The following is a 21012-nucleotide window of genomic DNA, read 5'->3' as shown; positions in this document are numbered from 1 at the left end:
TATGTAAAGGCTTTAAAATGATGGGGTTACAACACATGGTTTTTAAAATTGCATATGGTCATTGAATTGAATTCTCTCTTATAGTGTCATACCTGTTAAAATGCTTTCTTCTTTGTAGCTTATGATCTCTGTTTCTGTTGAGGCACTTTATCGTGTGTTTAAATGATTCTTCAATCTATTCATCAATTTTCTGATCTGCTTATGCAGTTCAGGGTCACAGGGAGTTGGAGTCTGTCCTGGCAAGACTAGGCACAAGATGAGAACAAGCAAAAAAAACTGGCATCAAATGGCACACTCATGTAACACCCACAAGCACATTATTACTGGGCCTCTTTAGAGGCATAAGTTTAACTCAGTTAGGCATCATTGAGATGTGAGTGAAAATCCACAGAGAGAACATTATGTCACAGGACACATGACACAACAATACAATTCAAAACAATCACATAAGTTAATTCAAATAAATGGCTTCAAATCATGCTACTAATACTGTGTGACCATGAGCAAGTCACTTCACCTGTCTGGACTACACTTGGAAAATCCAATGAAATGTAACCAGTTGTGTCTGAGATATTGTATGTCACCTTGGATAATGGCATGAATCAAATAAGAAATAATAATAATGAAAATGATAAACACTTAGTGGAGACTGCAAAGGTTTAAAAGGAAAATGTCCTTAAGAAGACAAGTATTTTTAACTGTTACAAACTGCATGCAAATATTATTCCTAACCAAATTAATCCTAACCAATATATATAATTTGCATATTTAGGTCTCTTATGTTACATCTGTGTGTTACCAGTGCATCTTTTTGTAGCCAGAAGGTGTCACTGGAGGCAAAAATTGAAAGGATCTTCCTAAAAATTATAACAGGAAAACCAAAAAGACATAATATTGACATCAAAGGAATACCACATTATACCTGAAGACTGCAGATTTGGCTCAGTATCTCAGAATTCCAAAGATCAGATAATGACAGCAGCGTGCTGGCTAATAAATGGTAGAAAAAGCATTATTTACGCAATGGTTAAATTGTTAGGGCATTTCACCCTGCATAGCATGCCAGGCACACACCTAAAGGTTTGGCACAATGAGCAGCTCAAGAAAGGCAGATCAAGTGCTCTGTTCTGTTGTGTTTTTTTCATTCTTCTGACAAGCAGATATTTATTTTGGATGGCTTTCCATTGTGATTAGCCTACAGTAGGTGCTGTCAAAGAATCTTAAAGAAGAGCTGAGCAAACAGTGACCTGTGACTTCTGATGGCAACTCGCTCCCCGATTCATTCATATGTGCAGTTTGATGTAAATAACATATGGAAAATATGCCGCACTGACGGGAAGCTCTTCTCTGGCGTAGTAATTATTTTCGGAGACATACAAGGAAATTTCTAATTATTTATTTATTTTCTAAGACACTTGTGCTGATTTATTTGATTTCTGTATGAAGTGTGACGGCTAAACTCTTCATTTTTGATTACGATTGCAGTTCAGTCTGGCTTTCAAGTAGTCTTTGCTCCAGCTAAGCAGTCTTATCTCCCAAGGTCACCTTTTACAGATCGTACTGGCATTGAGCATTTCAAGTTAAAATGAATCCCAGACCACACTATGTCCCAAAGTAGCTTCATTTTTAACGGTATAAAAATATATAAAGGAAAACAGAAGAATGTGTGAACTATGGATGGTGTTGAAAAAAGTTCCCTCTCTGATAACATTTATTTGATACAACATTTTTACCACAGAACACTATTAGATTTACAAAAATCACTTGGATACAGGAGTATATAGGACAAAATCGGATGTTACAATAGATAGAAACTGTACGAAAGGCACTTGATTAATCAATTAGATAAACAGATTAGAAAAACAGTGTATAATAGACTGAGGAATATGTACAGTATATACTGTATCAGACCGTTTAATAAATAAACACATACAGTATGAAATATGATAGAAAAAGGCATGACATATTAGAGGCAGTAACTACATATATAATACTTTAATAACTTGATAATTAGTTTATTTGACATCAGATCAGAAGACAATGATATAAATCAAGTGCAAAAATGAGGTTATTTATGCTAATGATAAGTTAACAACACATTAGAGTTAATATCAACAAAGCATGTTCAGAAATGTCAAATATAAAGACAAAAACAGGGAAGTGACAGATCTTGAATTGAAGAGAGAAAAGGTAAATCTCCAGCTGTTATGGAATATTATGATTGAGGAAGTCTCATTATATTGTCTTCCGTTTATAATTGCTTTACCTGCATGGAGTCAGTGAGTGGGTCGGCCGTCCTTGAAGCTAGGTGGAGTTAATGTATTTGTGACCATAATTAATGGAGTGATAGGTATTATTTCGACTACAAGCATGATAGTATGGTATTTAAAAATATAAAATATATATATATACCAATGAATCATTACAAGTCATCCAACCAATGACTGACAATTTTGCCTCATATATATACTGTATATATATACTGTATATATATATATATATATATATATATATATATATATGGTTGAAATAGTTTTACTGTCAAATAATGCAAAGAGTACGCAACACGTGTTTTGCCCTAATTCTGGGCTCATCAGGTATACACACTCACTGCACCCCCTCTCGGGGAATTGAACCTCGGACATCAGTTTCAGAGGCGAATCCTCTTACGTTGTGCCACAGCGTGTGGTTCATTTATTTGACAGTATGTAGATCGGGGTAATTACATTCATGGCATTCTAGTCTGAATCACAATTCCCGAGAGGGGGTGCAGTGAGTGTGTACACCTGATGAGCCCAGAATTAGGGCAAAATATGTGTCGCGTACTCTTTGCATTATTTGACAGTAAAACTATTTCAACCATTCTATGAACTGCTTCTCGCAACTGAAAGAGGGCACCGTGGTGGATGTTAGCCGACTTCCTGACCAAACCACAAGCGTTACCTGGTAGGTAACCACCCATACAATCATATTGTGAGTCAGACTATGAATGCCATGAATACATATATATATATATATACTGTATATATATATATATATATATATATATATATATATATATATATATATATATATGAATGATACAAAGAGTACACAACACGTGCTTCACCCTTATTAGGGCTCATCAGGATTGAGGATCATTGTGCCATGGCAGCCTGTTCGCTTATTTGACAGAGTGTGGATTGGAGCACAGCATTACATTCTTAGTTCTGAATCACATTCTGATTATTTTAGGTTTTTACCTACCAGGTAACGCTTGTGGTTGGTTGACCAATCAGCAAACATCCACCACATCCTCTCAGTTGTGAGAAGCAGCTCATAGATATGTGATACCAACCACAAGGGCCCCCAAACCCTAGACATAAGTCTCTGGTATTTTTTATTTAACAGGCTTCTTTTCACACAGCACAATCCTTTTCTCTCACTTTTTCTCCTCCACTCCTCCCAGGCAAGTGTTGTCCGTCTCTTCTCCCAACTTCGACCGACCTGGGTGAAGTAGAGGGCTTATTTTTCTGGTACCAAATGCTCGTCTCCAGAAAGCACTTCTGGGACAGGCAGAACCTGTACCTTCATTTCCAGTTAGTTCCCCCTGGCAGCATCCAAGGAAGCCAACAGGGCAGTCTTATGAAACTACAACTCACATGCTTCCCTGTGGACATCCATAATGGGGTTTGCCATAAGGAATGCTGCCACCCACTGGTAGTTATCCTGACCGGGCTGCTCCATCCATTTTGTCTTTTCTGCAGAGTTGCATTCTAGCATGTGATTCCCAACCATGGCTACCTGGATGTTAGTCCTGTAGTACTTCCCAGGCTAAGTAAGTTAAGGGAGTCCATCTTGGTTCTTATGCCAGTCCATCTATTGATATATATATATATTAGAAGGCTTTGCCCCCTGCTCACTTCGCTCACCAACCACTTCACATCTCTGCCACAACGCATATGTGGATTTCACTTTCAACAAAGAACAAATCTTTTAATTCTCGCAGATACGCCTCTTCATTGGGAAGAAATACTGCTTTTCCCTGATGGCAACATGAATTAGACGATCTACAAAGTTTCCAACTTAAAGTTTAATTCCGAAAAATATATTCGATCTCTTTTCGCTGCTTCAGTATTCCAGTAGTAATTCCCATTTGTTTGCACTAATGCGTTCTGTACTAGAATTTTTGTGAGACTTTCGAATTTTAGTACTTCCATTATCTCTGACTTGCTCTGCATGTGTATCCTACCAACGTTTTTGAATTCTTTACGACGTTCTACTTTGTCATCTACTCTTTGTCTTTTATTTCCGGCCCCAGGTGTGGTTAAATCTCTTTGCACAAAGTCTTGTGGGATGTGAAAGTATCTCTCTGAAAATGTCACATCTCGTCCCAGGCTCAAAAGTTTCGTCTCATCCCAGGATTTTTTTATTATAATAGAGAGATATATTAGGGTTGTCGAAGTTAATGCATTAATGAATGTGTTTAATTTCAAAAGTATAACAAGTCATTTTTCCTTAATTACATTTAGTGTAAGTGTTGTTCCACACCCCTTGCTATCTAAACAGGTTTATTAATGATGGCTAAAATAGACAAAGTTTATGATGATTGCTTCTGATTTAAAACTTTCCCAGATGGCTCAAAGACCAGAAACATTGATATTTGTAAACATAGTGCTGGCAAATTTAAATATTATGAAAGTAAAGCGTGTTTGGCAAATCATAAACATTCTGATGTTAAATTCTATTTAATTATTAAAGTCCACGGCAGACAACAATCTACGAATATTCCACTGGATCCATGTCTATGAATGAAACAAACTCCAATCCGTTAAATACTGTTTTTTAAAAATTGACCGCATCAGACTGCAGACTTGTAAATATTGTAGAAGGTAAAGGGCTAAAAGACATTCTGACAATTCTTACACTTGAGGTTCACATGAGACAATTGTGTCACATACTGATGATTTGTATTGTGGGTATTAAGGAGCGTTACAGACACAACTTGACCAAACACCGTAAAAAACTACTTCATGAAATACAGCACACCTTTTCACAGGCTGTCCTGACAACAAGTAGTTCTCTCGTCATCCGCCATCACTGCTCTGCTTGTAGCATCTTTTTATTGGAGAACTGGAGAGCTGGGAGATCTTCCCCAGGAGCCCCCCTGTCAGCACCCAAGGAACTCAGCAGGGACACCGGCAGGAATTGCAGTGTCCATGCAGCCCCGTGGGTATCCAGATGAGATCACACAATGACAGGAATACTACTACACAGCATACTGAAGGAATATACTCCAGGGGCCAGTCTCCCACTGACCACCCGCTATAGTGGTCTCCTGATTAGACAAGGGAGCTCCATCCAACCCAACACAGGATGCCAGTCCATCCATGTCTTTTATAATATGAAAGCCACACAATTTTCACAATTTCAGCAGTTAAAGAGTTACAAGGCAGTGCCATTCACAGGACATCACTGAGCAACCAGAATCACCTTGTTTAAACATACTGACTACTAACTGAATGAAATTTTATCACAATTCAAAAATGTAATAATTTGCCAGCCCAAATATATATGTATACACAAGCCCACCTTCTAGACTTGTCTTGTGCAACTGGCCAAGCACATTTGGACACCACCTTGTTCAGCATGTCTTAAGGTGCAATTGGCCAGCTTATGCATGACTGATAGAAAGGGGGTCTAATGAGAAGGGTAATCCCTTCATTTGATCAAAAGAATGTTCAAAAGATCATTTTATGAAAATAGTAATACTGTGTGGCTACTGTAATAAAGATTTGATACTCTGACTTGGGTTCAAATAAGATAGATAGATAGATAGATAGATAATGAACGGCATTATATAATAGATAGATAATGAAACTATGTTATAGATAGATGGATAGATAGATAGATAGATACATAGATAGATAGATAGATAGATAGATAGTGAAACACTAGATAGATAGATAGATAGATAGTGAAACACTAAATAGATAGATAGATAATGAACTACTATGTTATAGATAGATAGATAGATAGATAGATAATGAACTACTATGTTATAGATAGATAGATAGATAGATAGATAGATAAAGGCACTATATAATAGATAGATAGATAGATAATGAAACACTATGTTATAGATAGATAGATAGATAGATAGATAGTGAACTACTATGTTACAGATAGATAGATAGATAGATAATGAACTACTATGTTATAGATAGATAGATAGAACTTTGTCTGTCTTTTTACATGGGTTGCTGTGATGCTTTAGAGATTGTGTGCTACTTTGGTACGCGGTGCCAGCCGATACTCGAGGTCTCAGTCCTCTCTAGTAATGCAGGCCACAATGGCCTTGCAAATTTGCCAGCATTTTTGTTTTTTCTTTTTCTCACAGAAACTGTTAATCCACAGAGAAGCACAACAAGTATTTAATGTGCAAAGACCTACAGTGCACAGGGTAAAGGATGCCAAGCTGCTGAGTAAAGAATAATGAAATAAAAAATACAGTGTACAGTATTTGTCAGCACTTGATTATCTGAGCAGCAAATGTGCTGATCCACAGTAGGTGCAAGGATCCAGTTTACCCTTTTGGATACTCGTGCAAGCAAGCAATTCATACGCTGACTCTAAATTCACGGGGTGCTTGGCAGCAGGATGAATTATCACCATCATGCTATTACACAACCGTCTGAATTCAAACTAAATGCCCTGACTTGCGAGTTTAAAGCGATGCATTGCTCTGTTTTAGGAACAGGAGGGCTTTGTCAGTGTGACAGTGGGGATCTTGTTGAAAACAGCACTTTTCTGTTTTCTGGGTTCCTTGGGGCCAAGCCTAATTATGCGCTCTTTTGCTAAATACATTGTCATTAGCCATTGTATCTTGTCTAAATGAATTACAGCTTGAAGTGCACAGAATGTGCAATTAGGAAAAAAAGGAAAAAAAAAGCACCCTGGACGGTGTCCCGATACATTAAGAAAGTCAGGCTTGGGCTTCAGTGTGTGCAATTCACATTAAAAAAGCCTGCTCAGCAATGGTGCCAGCTACGGTAATCTAATCCTAACAATATGTCTTTTCCCAACAAAGAGCTCTGAATGAAAATTTAGTTTAAAAAACAGAAAAGCAATAACGCTTGCCAGTGAAATAAAACAGGGCAAGAGAAATATTTACCTGTCTTTAACAAAAATGCCATAATATGATCTAATAGAGATAATCATTTGCATCTTTGTTTGCTTTTTATTTTTATTTTTATTCTGTCCAGTCATGGGTACACCTCTATAGATTATGGGTTTCATTCCATTTTATTTTATTACTATAATTGCTGAGATGGCTGAGCAGAGCTATGCCTGTAAGGGTCACTGGAGCTTCTCAATCCTTGAACCAGCCAGTGGTAAAGGGAGCCATCAGGTGGAACGAGGAGGCCGTGTGAGCTTAGCTGGCTTCTGGGACTTCGGTGGCAGCTGACAGGATTCAATGGGCCAAGACGAATGTGGTGATTGCAGTTACAGGGCAGAGTTTGGTGAGACCCAGGAAAATGACTTTCAGTTGGCCTCGAAGTGATTGTGGCAAACTGTCAGGCGACTCAGGAGGGGAAAGCAGTGCTTCACCCATGCTGTGTATAGCACGGATGGAGTGCTACTGACCTCCCCCGAGGGTATCAATGGGCAGAGAAAGGAGCACTTTGAGGACCTCCTGAATCAAGTGACATGCCTTCATTAGAGGAGACAGATATTTGCCATGAGCTGCTGTAATGTCTGGATGCTGTTGGGCTGTCTTGGTTGACACATCTCTTTAACACTGCATAGAGGTTTGGGACAATGCCTCGGGACTCATAAACTGGGGTAGCAGTCCCCCATCATTAAGAAAGGGAACTGGATTACATGTTCCACCTTTAGGGGGGATCACATTACTCAGCCGTCCTGAGAAGGATTATGCCAGGGTGCTAGAAAGGAAGGATCTGTTTGCCGAACCTGGGATTCAGGAGGAACAATATACCCATTTTGTACTGGTTGCAGAACACTAGACCAGCACTTAACCCTCACAGGAATTCGTGATGGTTAATGGGAGTATGCCCAACTAGTCTATATGCGTTTTGTGGACTTGGAATGGGTAAACAAATAGGCATAAATGTGTGTCCTTTGGGGTGTGCTTTTGTGGGTTCTTCAGGAATTTGGAGTACCAGGCTTGCTATTATGGGCTGTTCGGTACCATGTGCCACTGAAGGAACTGGTTTGCATTGCAGTAGGTCAGACTTGTTCTTGGAGAGTGAAAAACTCTGCCAGGGATGCCCTTCACCACCAGTCCTATTTATAATTTTATGTTCAGCAATTTCTAGGTGTAGAAAATGGGTGGAGGGGTGTTAAACTTTGGTGACTTTAAGATCATATCCCTGCTTTTTGCAGATAAAGTGGTCCTGTTGGTTTCATTGCTTGGTGACCTCAGGTGTGTACTGGGTTGTTTGCAGCCAAGTGTGAAGTAGCCAGGATGAGGATCAGCACCTCCAAGTCTGAGGTAGTAATCCTCCAGGGTACTGTCCAGGGTGGGGTGGAAATGCTACATAAGATGGAAGGATTTAAGTGTCTCAGAGTCTTGTTCATGAGTAAGGGAAGAAGGAAGAAAGAGATCAAAAGGCTGGGACGACATCAGCAGTTATTTGAATTCCATACTGGACAATTGTGGTGAGGAGAGAGCTTAGCCGAAAGGTGCAAATTCCTTATAGACAGTGACTGGGCAGATGTTTGAAATCAGGACACTGGTGCTTTTGGACTGCACATCTTATTGTATAACATAACAGAAATTTGTGAAACCCTCTTCATCCAAACAAGGATCACAAAGTACCAGGGGCTATCCCAGAAGCACTGGGCACAAGCCAGGATCTAACCCTGGGCATGGCACCTTGCAAGGCTCCCACATTACCCTACTCATACTCACACACACCAGTTTAGAATCACCGTCTTCCTCCATCTTTGTGTACTGTATCTGCTGGCCGACATTGAGAGCAACCCAAGGCTGTTAAACGTTGCACTTGCTTAAAGTAAAGTCAGAGGGAGCAGCCTGGGAAGTAAACAGCGCCCTGCATTAACTTATAACATTCATCACTTCTCTAGAATGTGAGCGGACAACGAGAACGAGTCATTCACACAAAGAAGTGTACGTCTGTGGAAGCAGTTGCCTGGCTGTGCAGCTGAATGTAGCACCCTGGGGATCTTTCCATCTCGCCTCAGTATTTTTGGAAGTACTTGTTCAATAGGAAGTGACAGGCAGCGTTTTACCTAAATGGGCTTTTTTCATCAACACTTCTTATATTCTTCTTGCATTGATTAATGTCACGAAGCCGTCACATACAGTATGTGTCATCTTCATGAGTCAGACCCGTCAGTCAAAGGCTGCATCCTGCATGTGGCCCTGGTTTGCTCTTACTAGGGCGTATCTGAGGATTGTTAATGTACTAATCAGGAATTGATTTTCTGTAGCTGTCGCTAAAATGTAATCTTCTGATCTGGAATCGATTTAAAATTCCAACCTACACCTAACATACAGATGCTGACTCACCTCAGGCTGTCTGTCACTTCAGCCTCGTTTGTTTATTGTTCTTACTGGACACCATGGCCCTTACAGTAGGCTTAGAAAGATTTCAAGCAGTTGTGTTTTAATATTTGTCTTCTGTAATGACAGGATACGTGCAGTGTGTAACGATAGGTTTGATAAGTCAATTATAAGATCAGCAAGGCCATTTTGGTGTTCCTAACTCCGTGTCTTCCAACTTTAAATGGCCCTCTAATTAGGACCAATAACGTGCAAACTAAACCAAAAGCTACAAGTCTTTTTTGAATGTTATTCTGGGGGCAAGTTGTATTAAGCAAGACCAAATTACAGCGGCCATCCTGTTGCATTCAAAACTTGTCTCATTATCATAAGGATGCCTGGGAGGCCTTTTGCTTTATTTCATGGAGTAGTAATCCACAAGATAGAAAGTTGCCTGTAACTTGGCTCTGACTCCTGGCCATGCAGTTGTGTGATTTGTTTTAATCCTTAGTATAAATAATTCATTCAAATCTCAGTCCCAGATATTACAAGATGCACAGTAAGGCAACTTAACTGTGATCCACTCCCACCCTCTGGAAATGACCCTCTGTCTGCCACAGCCAGGTGTTACGTGGGCGACCCCTTAGCCTGGTCCAGCCACTCGTGTCCCCAACAATGTGGATCTTACAAGCCGGATCACCCTCGGGGAAACACGCCACATGGCCATAGTGCCGTAACTGACGGTTCCTCACAATGCAGGTAATGTGCCTCATTTGGGATTCCATGAGCAACTGCTCATTCGACACAAAGTCAAACCAACGGTACCCAAAGATTTTTGGGAGAGACACAGTACCAAAGGAGTCCGGTCTTCGTCTCAGGTCACTGGATAGCATCCATGTCTCACAACCATATAGCAAGACAAGAAGCACCAGGACTCTGAAGACTTGGATATTCATCCTTTTGCATAGATATTGGGAGAGCCACACACCCCTTTCCAGCGACCTCATGACCCCCCATGCTCTCCCAATCTGTCCACTGACTTCATAGGAAGAGTCACCAGAGACATGAATGTCACTGCCAAGGTAAGTAAACCTCTCAACAAGGACAACACTCTCTCCACAAACAGATACACTGCTGTTGGCCGTGCCCAAGAGGCCATTAAAGGCCTGGATCTTGGTTTTTATCCAGGACACTCGCAAGCCCAGACACTCAGACTCCTCACTTAGTCTCTCGAGTACCCCGATCAGATCCTCCATTAATTCCACGAAGGTCACAGCATTGTCAGCACAGTCAAGTTCACCAACAGATGCCCCACAGCCACTGGACCCCACGACCTTGCCCAACACTCAGTCCATACAAGCATTGAACAGAGTAAGAGCAGAACACACCCCTGACGAACCTCAGAATCAACTGGGAAAAACGCAGAGGTCCTGCCTCCACTCTGCACAGCACTCACAGTACCAGTGTACAGGCCGGCCATGATATCCAGCAACCTCGAGGGTATCCTGCAAACCCTCAGGATGTCCCACAGGGCAGCTCGATCAAATGAGTCGAATGCTTTACAAAAATCGATAAAGACTGCAAAGAAACTCTGCCGATATTCGCGTTTGCGCTCCATGAGAACCCTCATTGCACACGCAAGTAAGAATTTCACTGCACAATAATGGCCTTACAAGCCAACGTCTTTGGAATGTGGTAGATAAAGCCAAGGTATCCTCAGGAGAGCTAGTGAACACAAAGAGAACAAGCAAACATCACACAAATAAATAGCGCCTGGCTCAGGAGTCGAACCCAGGAGTTTGGGGCTGCTAACACCATGCTGCTCTATAATTAATATTGCTATTAAATAGCAATATGGTTTAAATATTTTCCACTTTGTAAGTTGTGTTTTGTTAACCCGTAGCCCTGCATTTGGATTTTGAAGAGTGCCTCCAGCTTCTCTTTTTACTTGTCAGGTTTGTGAGTCATTGGGAGAGGAAACTTGGGAGAGTACATTTGAGAAAGTAATGGACAAGTGCTTTAAATATCAGGTTTTGAAATGACTGTTAGGAAGAGGTCGAATAATGGATAATATAAAAAGTCTACACACCCGCCATAATTGCAGAGTTTTTGTAATAAAGAAAATGAAACCAAGATAAATCCTGTCAGAACTTACTTCACCTTTACTGCAAAATTGCAATCAATTCAAAGAAGGTGAAAACAAACCAGAAACTGTTTAGCGAAGAAAGGAAGAAAAAATCCTACAAAAACCTGCATTAGTGTGCACACCCTTTAATAATCAGAGATGTGGCTGTGTTCACAAATCCCATCTTCAGTAGTAGTTAGCATACACCTGACATCAATTAAAGTGGCTCTGATTGAGCTCAGATAACATTTGGCTGTTCCTGTAGGATTATTCGACGTCCTCTTTTGCAACATACTCTAAAGGCCATGGTCTGCAAAGAACTCTTATGATGGGATCTCATCATTGAAAGATACGTATCAGCAGGGACAGGATACAAAAATGTATGCAGGGCATTAAGCATACCAAAGAGCATGGTGAAGACAGTCATCAACAAGTGGAGAAAAAATGGCTCAACAGTGACTCTATCAAGATCAGGACATTCTTTCAAGACTGATGAGAAGACAAGGAGAAAACCGGTCAGGAAGGTGACCAAGAGGCCTACGGCAACATTAAAAGAGCTGCAGGATTTCCTGTCAAGTACTGGTTGTTCCCTACATGTCATATTCTTCATAGGTCTGGGTTGTGGGGTAGAGTAGCAGGACAAAAGCCTTTTCTCACAAAGAAAAACATCCAAGCCGTGCTAAACTTTGCAGAAAGGTATACCTAGTGTCCCACACCATGTGGAAAATGCATTATGGTCTGATGAGACCAAATTTGAACTATTTGGCTATAATTCCAACAGGTATGTTTGGCGCAAAAATAACAAATCACATCAACAAAAGAACACCATACCCACAGTGAAGTTTGATGTGGGCAACATCACGCTTTGGGCTGCTTTTCTTAAGATGGAACTAGGACTTTAGTCAGGGTGGATGGACTCCTGAGCAGCTCCAAGTATTTTGGCACAAAACCTTCAAGCATCTTCAAGGAAGCTGAAGATGAAGAGGAACTTCACCTTTCAGAATTACAACGACCTAAAGCATACATCAAAATCACCACAGCAATGGCTTCATCAAAGGAAGATCAGTGTTCTGGAATATCCCAGCCAGAGCTCAGACCTGTGGGTGACCTGGAGAGAGTTGCGCACAGGAGATCCCCTTGTAATCTGACAGATCTGAATTTTTTTTGAAAAGACAAATGGGCAAACGTCACCAAATCTAGATGTGCCACACTGATACACTCTTACCCAAAAAGACTGAGTGCAGTAATAAAATCAAAAGTTGCTTTAGCTAAGTATTATTTAGGGGATGTGCTCACTAATGCAGCCAGGTTTCTGTATGTTTATGTGTGTGTAAACAGTATGTTATTTTTTTCAGGGGTACCAACTACATTTTTCAAACCAAACATAATCTGTTGTTCATTGTACAAATGGAAAATATGTGCAAACTTTGGTGGAAATAGACTGAATGGTGTGGCTCTGCATACAGAACAAACACACATTCAGCTTTATATATTAGATAATGTAGATATATATACAGTATATAGCAGTGAAACACAAAGATCTGTAGTCCTAAAATAAAATGTAAAGAAAATCAGGATTGTATTACTTAAAACTAGATGTTCTACCCATCTAAGATGGTTTGAAATCTAAGTAATAAAGGTAGACCTCATGTTTTTTCTTTGGTCTGGTGTAATAATATGCACCTGATCCGTTTCCCTTGTAGCAACCTCTTCCTCTTCAGATAGAGCCATCTGTTTTCACCGCTTCATTTCAGCATCACTTGTTGAACACTCATTTATACTGGAAGTATTTTGCTTGAAAAAATGCAGTGGTGGCCGCTAGCACATTGGCCTGGTTTAGCGACTCTAGCCAAGTTGTATCAGGGCTTTAGTTTCCTGATGTGTGCATCAGTTTTTCTTTATTTTAACTCATTCATTACTCATCACGCCAAGTTATTGATCATTAGTATTACAGCTATAAACCTCAATCATGTGGTTCGAGCTGGTGCAAAAAAAACATTATGACGCTGCAACAGAATAGGACAAGACCAATTTTTTTCATTTCTAGACCCTTATTTGGTATTTTTTATTATTTTGAATTTTTTTGACCCTTGTTCTACATGTTTTCCCTATTTTTAAAGTTTTCTTCCTAGTCCGAGCAAACAGAAAGAGTTATAGATGCACAGACATACACACAGATGCTTATCCTTTTATTAAAGAGGACAGCTGTGCTACCTGTCTAAGACGGGTTGAAATCTAAGAAATCAAAACAGACATCAACGATAACTTTACAGTGCATCGATTGGAATGTATTTTGTTTTGTAATGCATGTAGAAATAAAATTCATGAAATTTGTCATTCCAACAGATGACAGATTGTAATGCTTGTAGTAATAAAATGCATTGCAACAAATGTTTCTGATACACCACCTGTTGGAATGACAAATTACATGGCATTTGGTATGGGATTCGTAAAAACAATGCTAATGTTGGTGTTGCGCCATCTGTTAGAATGAAACAGATGCAACATATTTTATTACTATTTATGTTTTTGATGTGCCATCTCTTGGAATGAAAAAGTCATTGCAATTGGACAGACACTTGCCCTTTTATTAAGGTGGATTTTTTAAATTTCCGGAACATATCAGGTCATAAGCTTTCCATTAAGACCAAGATCAAATTTCTAGCCCAGTTAATTAAGGACTGATTACATGACATAAGGAAACATATAATATATATGTGTGTGCACATAGATAGATAGATAGATAGATAAAAATAAGAGATATAAAATGTCACACAGTATACATTTATTTAAAAAACCTTAACAATCATCCAGAAATATTCAAAAGAAATAGAAGAAACTGTAAAAGTCACTAGTTCAAAAATAATCAAGTAAAGATCTTTTTTGAAAGTTTATTACATAGAAAAATATTTTCATAAATAAAACAAAAGCAAAAAATGAGCTAAAAAGGTTGTGCCAAAAAAGCAGCCCTGAACAAACAAAAGCCAGTCCATATTCCAAATTCATAAACCACATGACTATGACAAGAGATCAAGAAAATCTGAAAAATCCAATACTTAAAAATGCAGATTACAATACCAAACACAAAGCCGTCTTTAGAACTTCGGCCTGCAAACATTACGGTGGTCCCGCCCCATTAAAACTCTATATAGGGGGACACAGCACATAACTACAAACATAATACAGTGATACTTTGAGATACGAGTTTAATTTGTTCCGTGACTGAGCTCATAAGTCAAAATGCTCGTATCTCAAATCAATTTTCCCCATTGAAATAGATTGAAATGAGATTAATTCGTGCCAGACCCCAAAAAACCACCCCAATTTTTTGTTAAATGTTTTCAACATAAGAAAAATTTATTTATAATGAACAAATATTGTATACAAACAAAATAAAACCTATTACATAAAAGAGAATCTAAAGAAATAAACAGATGTCGGCGAAGCCGATTAGCGTATTGTAATTTTTTTCTTTCACTTCACTTTTGCTTAACTTAATTATCTTCTTCACTGGTTTTTTTCTTTTTTGCCACGCTTTCATCACTTTCATTCGCAGGGCGTTTTAATAGAATCCTGTCCAAGGAGCTTTGTTTAGTCCTCCCCTTTAGAATGTTTCTGCACGATCAGTTGTAACTTTTTCAGGGTGTTTCTTTTCTTTAAAGTTCGAAACTTTTTCCCACATTGCAAACACTTCCTTTATCTCACTTTAAGAGATAACCTCCTCCGCGATACCGATCTCCTGCAGAACCTCCGTATGTTGCTGCGTCTGTACCTCCATCAACTCCTCCGTCGTCAGTTCCTCAGAATGTGCGGCGACAAGCTCTTTGATGGCTTGTATTTCGAATTTTGGCTCAGGTTTCATTTCAAAATTCTACGCGTAACGGTCATAACGGTTGACAACGTTCGCCATGTTGAACTTTCTTATTTATGGCCCCATCTTCACAAAATGTGGTAGGTGGCTTCCCTGCGCTAACCAAAACCGATGTAAGCACTTATTTCAGTGGTATGATGCCACTGTCGGCCGCCATATTGAAGTTTCCAATGTCACTAATTCTCCAACTTCCCGTGTAGGTAGAAGGCTGAAATTTGGCAGGCTCATTCCTTACAGATTACTTACAAAAGTTAGGCAGGTTTCATTTCGAAATTCTATGTGTAACGGTCATAATGGTCAACAACGTCCGCCATGTTGAACTTTCTTATTTATGGCCCCATCTTCACAAAATTTGGTAGGCAGCTTCCCTGCGCTAACCGAAACCAATGTACGTACTTATTTCGGTGATATGATGCCACTGTCGGCCGCCATATTGAACTTTTCAACGGTCTTTTGTTACTTATGGGCCCATCTTCAAGAAATTTGGTACGCGGGTTCCCAACCCTAACTTAATCCTACTTACGTACATATATACGTCCATAGCCTGCAGCTCGGTCACCGTGTGAGGCGGCGTTGGGTCCCCCATCCCAACGCCTCCCACGTTGTTGGCTGGCTGCCTATATAAGGCCGTCCATCGCTCCAGTCTCTACATTCCCTTCCTTGCTTCGCCACGGGATTCACATCTCCCTGCTGATAACTACAGCCTTTTTATTTAATCCACGGCTTCTCCGCTGTTTTATTGTTCATTTATTAAGATTATAGTTATTGTGTAGGTATTTTAGACTTACTTTACATTATTCAGGTACCCATTTCCTTTATCATTCCAACCATACCCCCATTAACATGTCTATCACCATCGATCAAAGAACTGTCACTTACCGAGTGGTTTCCATGCCTGGAGAAGGCACCTGCCTTTTCCATTCTCTTTGTTACATATTGCACGGCCGTATCAGGCTCACTCTTGATATCCGGAGGAACATTGTGTCTTATGTATTGAATGACTGGGACAGGTTCAAGGTGTGGACTGATGATGGTACAAGAGATAATTATACTACACAGGAGCACTATAAGAGTGAAATGCTTAAGCCCTTCACCTATAGTTCTGCATGTGAGTTGATGGCTGCCGCTGAATTGTTCAGTTGTCGCTTTCAAGTGTACCGAAATGGCCAAATATTTTACACCTTTCGACAACCGCCAATGCCTCTTAAACATATTAGATTGACAGGTGACGATTTCAGTAGTGGATACTTTGATGTTTATGAATGTTTAAACTCTCAAAAGCTGGATGTGAAGTTATCGATGAAACAGGTTGTATACTTACAACGTTTGACAGATGCCGAATGTCTCTTCAACACAAGTCCTTCAAATACTGTCGTAATGAAACAAACAATGAAACTCAAACCGATTATGACAGCAGCAATCCAAGTTGTGAGATTTGAAACAAGATTACTGTTCACATGGCCAACTGTACGTTGCATGCTCAAGAGTAAGCTCAGCGCACAGCTTGGTCATATTACAACCGGAGGGCCGAACTCACAATGTGATATACAAAGAGATCCTTAACAAATAATTATTGGTATATTTTCCCTCAGTTTAAAAAGGTTTAATTTTCTTCTTAATAAAAATTTTAAGGCAGTACTTTGCCGCTGCGAATCGGGTATTTTGCTAGTTAATACATAAAACAATATTCAAAACATAACATACAAAAGGACAAAAAACATAATCAATGACATAATATACACAATAATTTTTAAAGAAAATGTAAATCCACTTAAGCCAGTGTTGAGCCTGTCATGTCATGGACTGGCAGAATTGGCTACTGAGCTGTGCCCAGATGACCTTTCAGTATTTTAGACTCAGCAGGCTCAGTACGTGCAGTAGCTGGTAGGATGAATATATTTATTAGTAAATATTTATGTAGTCTCTTCTCTCAAAAGTAACAACATTTAAAGAATTCTAATGGTTAACGAAGCAAGACTGCTGTGTCATAAACTTCCAACAAGAACCTTCTAAATAGTGAAAAGTACTGTAAAAAGAGGTCTCACTTCTACGGCGTTTTTTTAAATCTAACAAAACAGTTCCTCTAATTTATGGCTTCGCCACGTGCAATAAATACAAATAGATGGGTTAGTCAATAAGGAAGACTTAAAAATGCTTGAACAATACAATATGGGCCAACAGCATCAATTAAATTAAAGAAAAAACAAGGAAAGCTGACTGAACTGTTTAAATTAGAGCTGAAAGGGCCAGTGATTTTTGAGTTTCTGAACTGCCTACAGCAATTTAACAAAAAGCTTTATATTTTTGATTGACTCACTTCATTAAACCAATTTGTGTGGGCTATTTCTATAAAAATTCCACTCTTTCAATTGATATTTTTTTGATCCTGTGTTAGGCATACAGAACAGTTTTATGACTGGAGTGAAAAAACTGATTGAAAACAAGGGCCCAAGAGGTTTAACAGACTGGTGACAGCAGGGCTGCAGAAATTAATTCTCTTCTCGCTCAGGGGAATAATGAGTAAAGGAGAAAGGAATAGTGTTATATTGGAATTGGAAACGGGGTTTTGTAAAAAAGACAAACAAGACGTAAATGGGGGCATCCTTTGATTCCTAAGTCAAGTCACATTTGATTTGCTCAATTTGTTCATCTTTGCTTTATTAAACTTTGGCTTATTGACATTTAAACTTTATTCTAAAATTAATAATGCACATTCCTTTGTCTTCTATACTTTTAAACACTAATCATGCGTTTGTTTCATCTCTTTGAAGCCGTATAAAGCCATGTGCAGGTAGTGTGAAATAGTGGCTGAGGTCTTGGATACGAACAACATCAGTCCTGTCTCGGTCCCATCTTACTGTGTAACCCCAGATAAATCTTTCATTTAACCAGCCAGTGTTCTGCATTAATAAATATAAAGATAACTGTACCACACGGCTCTGATTCATAAGCCATTTTAGATAAAAGTACAATCTAAAGCTAGCCATGTGATGCAACAGATGTAGGTGCTTTGCTTGGATTCTAAATACCTGACTACACCTCCGTTTAAACATTTTTAGACCTCTTCGACCTCCTTTATTATTTAAAAGCATTCTTAACACAGATGACATGATTAATTGTCAAAGGTTTAAGAATCTGCAGCTTTGATCTTGGATCCATTTTCCATAATAGCCAATCAGTTACCGAGCCTAAGTAATAGACGGTGAATATGACAGTATACTGTCCTCTTAATCAGCAAGTCTAAACTGACCAGTGCGGGTGCATGTGTGTGTGTGTGTCCTGTGATGGACTGGTGGCCAGACTGGGGCTGGGTCCTGCCTTGGGCACAGTACTGCTAGGGTGTGGATTAGAAACTGGATGGCTGGATGGCACTCCAAGTCCATGTGTAGGCAGCAACTGTCTTATTGTTAACTGATCTCATAAGTGACACACCTACATCATCACTGGTGTGACCAGTTGATTTTAGAAGTCACATGATCAGACCCCCGTGACCCTGTAGTTAGGATATAGCAGGTTGGATAATGGATGGATGGATGATTAGTTCAATGGTGGTCATCTGTCTGTGGTTTCAATTGATTATAGTATAAATACACTTTATCTAGAAGGTCCAACTTGTGGTGAGTCAGCATGGTGGGCTAACCTATACAATGAAGCACCTTCCACCTTCCCTCTGGATCCCTTTTCCATTCCGAGGGAACCATTGGGAATGGGGTTGATTCCATATTAATGTAACCTTCACAATGAAGACAAAGGAACACTTTGAGCAACTTGGTGAAAAGTGGACTGAAAAGCACAAATCAGTGGATAGAGACAAGAAAACATCCAGGTCGTTAAATATTCCATGGATTCCAGTTAAATTAATCATTAAGAAATGGAAAGAGCCTGGCACAGCTGTATATCTGCCACGAGCAGGCTGTCCACAAAAACTAAGTGATTGTGCAAGAAGAAGACCAGTGAAGGCAACCACGAAGAGTGTCTCTAGATGAGAACTCTGAAGGAGTCACAAGCTACAGTGACTGAGAATGGACAGACTGTGCAGACAACAACTGTTGCTCAGATGCTTCACCAATCACATCATTATGGGAAAGTGGCAAAAAGAAAGGCACTGTAATAAAAAAAAAACACATGACATTTTAGCTAGAGTTTGCCAGACTCCATACTCAGCTGGAAGAAGGTTCTAAGACCAAAATTGAGCTTTAAGTCTATCAGACTAAACAGTATGTTTGAACACTACACATTATTAAAAACATACCAAGCCAACCATGATGCATGGTGGTAGCAGCATCATGCTGTGAGGATTCTTGTCATTCCACAGATCCTGGAAGGCTTGTGAGTGTAGAGCAGGGGTGCCCAAAATATTTCGGCATGCAAGCTACTTTTAAAATGACCAGGTCAAAATGATCTACCTACATTAAAAATGCTAGGGGCCGGGGAGATGGAAGAAGTGGTCAGGGAGATGGAAGTCTGGGTATCTCTGCTGCTGCCCCTGCAACCCGATCTCAGATAAGTGGAAGAGGATGAATGGATATATATATATAAACAGCTCAAAAAAATTAAAGGAACACTTTGAAAATACATCAGATCTCAATGAGAAAAAGAAATCCTCCTGGATATCTATACTGATATAGACTGGGTAATGTGTTAGGAACGAAAGGATGCCACATCGTTTGATGGAAATGAAAATGATCAACCTACAGAGCCCTGAATTCAAAGACGCCCCAAAAATCAGAGTGAAAAAATTATGTGACAGGCTAGTCCATTTTGCCAAAATTTAATTGCAGCAACTCAAAATTGTACGCAGCACTTTGTATGGCCCCTGTGTTCTTGTAAACATACCTGACAACATCGGTGCATGCTTCTAATGAGATGACAGATGGTGTTGTGGGGGATCTCCTCCCAGATCTTGACCAGGGCATCACTGAGCTCCTGGACAGTCTGAGGTGCAACCTGGTGGCATTGGATGGACCAAAACATAATGTCCCAGAGGTGTTCTATTGGATTTAGGTCAGGAAAGTGTGGTGGCCAGTCAATGGTATCAATTCCTTCATCCTCCAGGAACTGCCTGCATACTCTCACCACATGAGGCCAGGAATTGTCGTGCACCAGGAGCCACTGTACCAGCATAGGGTCTGACAATGGGTCCAAGGATTTCATCCTGATACCTAATGGCAGCCAAGGTGCCTTTGTCAAGCCTGTAGCGGTCTGTGTGACCCTCCATGGATATGCCTCCCCAGACAATCATTAACCCACCACCAAACTGCTCATGCTGAATGATGTTACAGGCAGCATAATGTTCTCCATGGCTTCTCCAGACCCTTTCACTTCTGTCACGTGCTCAAGGTGAACCTGCTCTCATCTGTAAAAAGCACAGGGCACCAGTGGTGCATCTGCCAATTCTGGTATTCTATGGCGAATGCCAATCGAACTGCATGCTGCTGGGCAGTGAGCTCAGGGCCCATTAGAGGACATGGGGCCCTTGGGTCACCCTCATGAAGTCTTTCTGGTTGT

At 39.9% G+C, this 21012-nt stretch overlaps 1 protein-coding gene and 1 long non-coding RNA gene across 7 annotated transcripts in view; one reads left to right on the top strand and one right to left on the bottom strand.

Annotated features, from left to right (window-relative positions):
* Nucleotides 1-21012, top strand: part of kalrna (kalirin RhoGEF kinase a) — a 758514-nt gene that overhangs the window by 370052 nt on the left and 367450 nt on the right. The window lies entirely within an intron of this gene.
* LOC120531733 overlaps nucleotides 1-21012 on the bottom strand; it is a 70735-nt gene that overhangs the window by 6214 nt on the left and 43509 nt on the right. Inside the window, exon 3 of the long non-coding RNA XR_005634149.1 lies at nucleotides 93-245. This is a non-coding gene — a long non-coding RNA (uncharacterized LOC120531733). The remainder of the gene's footprint in view (nucleotides 1-92; nucleotides 246-21012) is intronic.

This window comes from Polypterus senegalus, chromosome 6, assembly GCF_016835505.1.
Source record: "Polypterus senegalus isolate Bchr_013 chromosome 6, ASM1683550v1, whole genome shotgun sequence".
Taxonomy (NCBI): Eukaryota; Metazoa; Chordata; class Cladistia; order Polypteriformes; family Polypteridae; genus Polypterus; species Polypterus senegalus.
The sequence above is the reverse complement of the archived record's forward strand: the minus strand, read 5'-3'. Positions and strand labels throughout refer to the sequence as shown.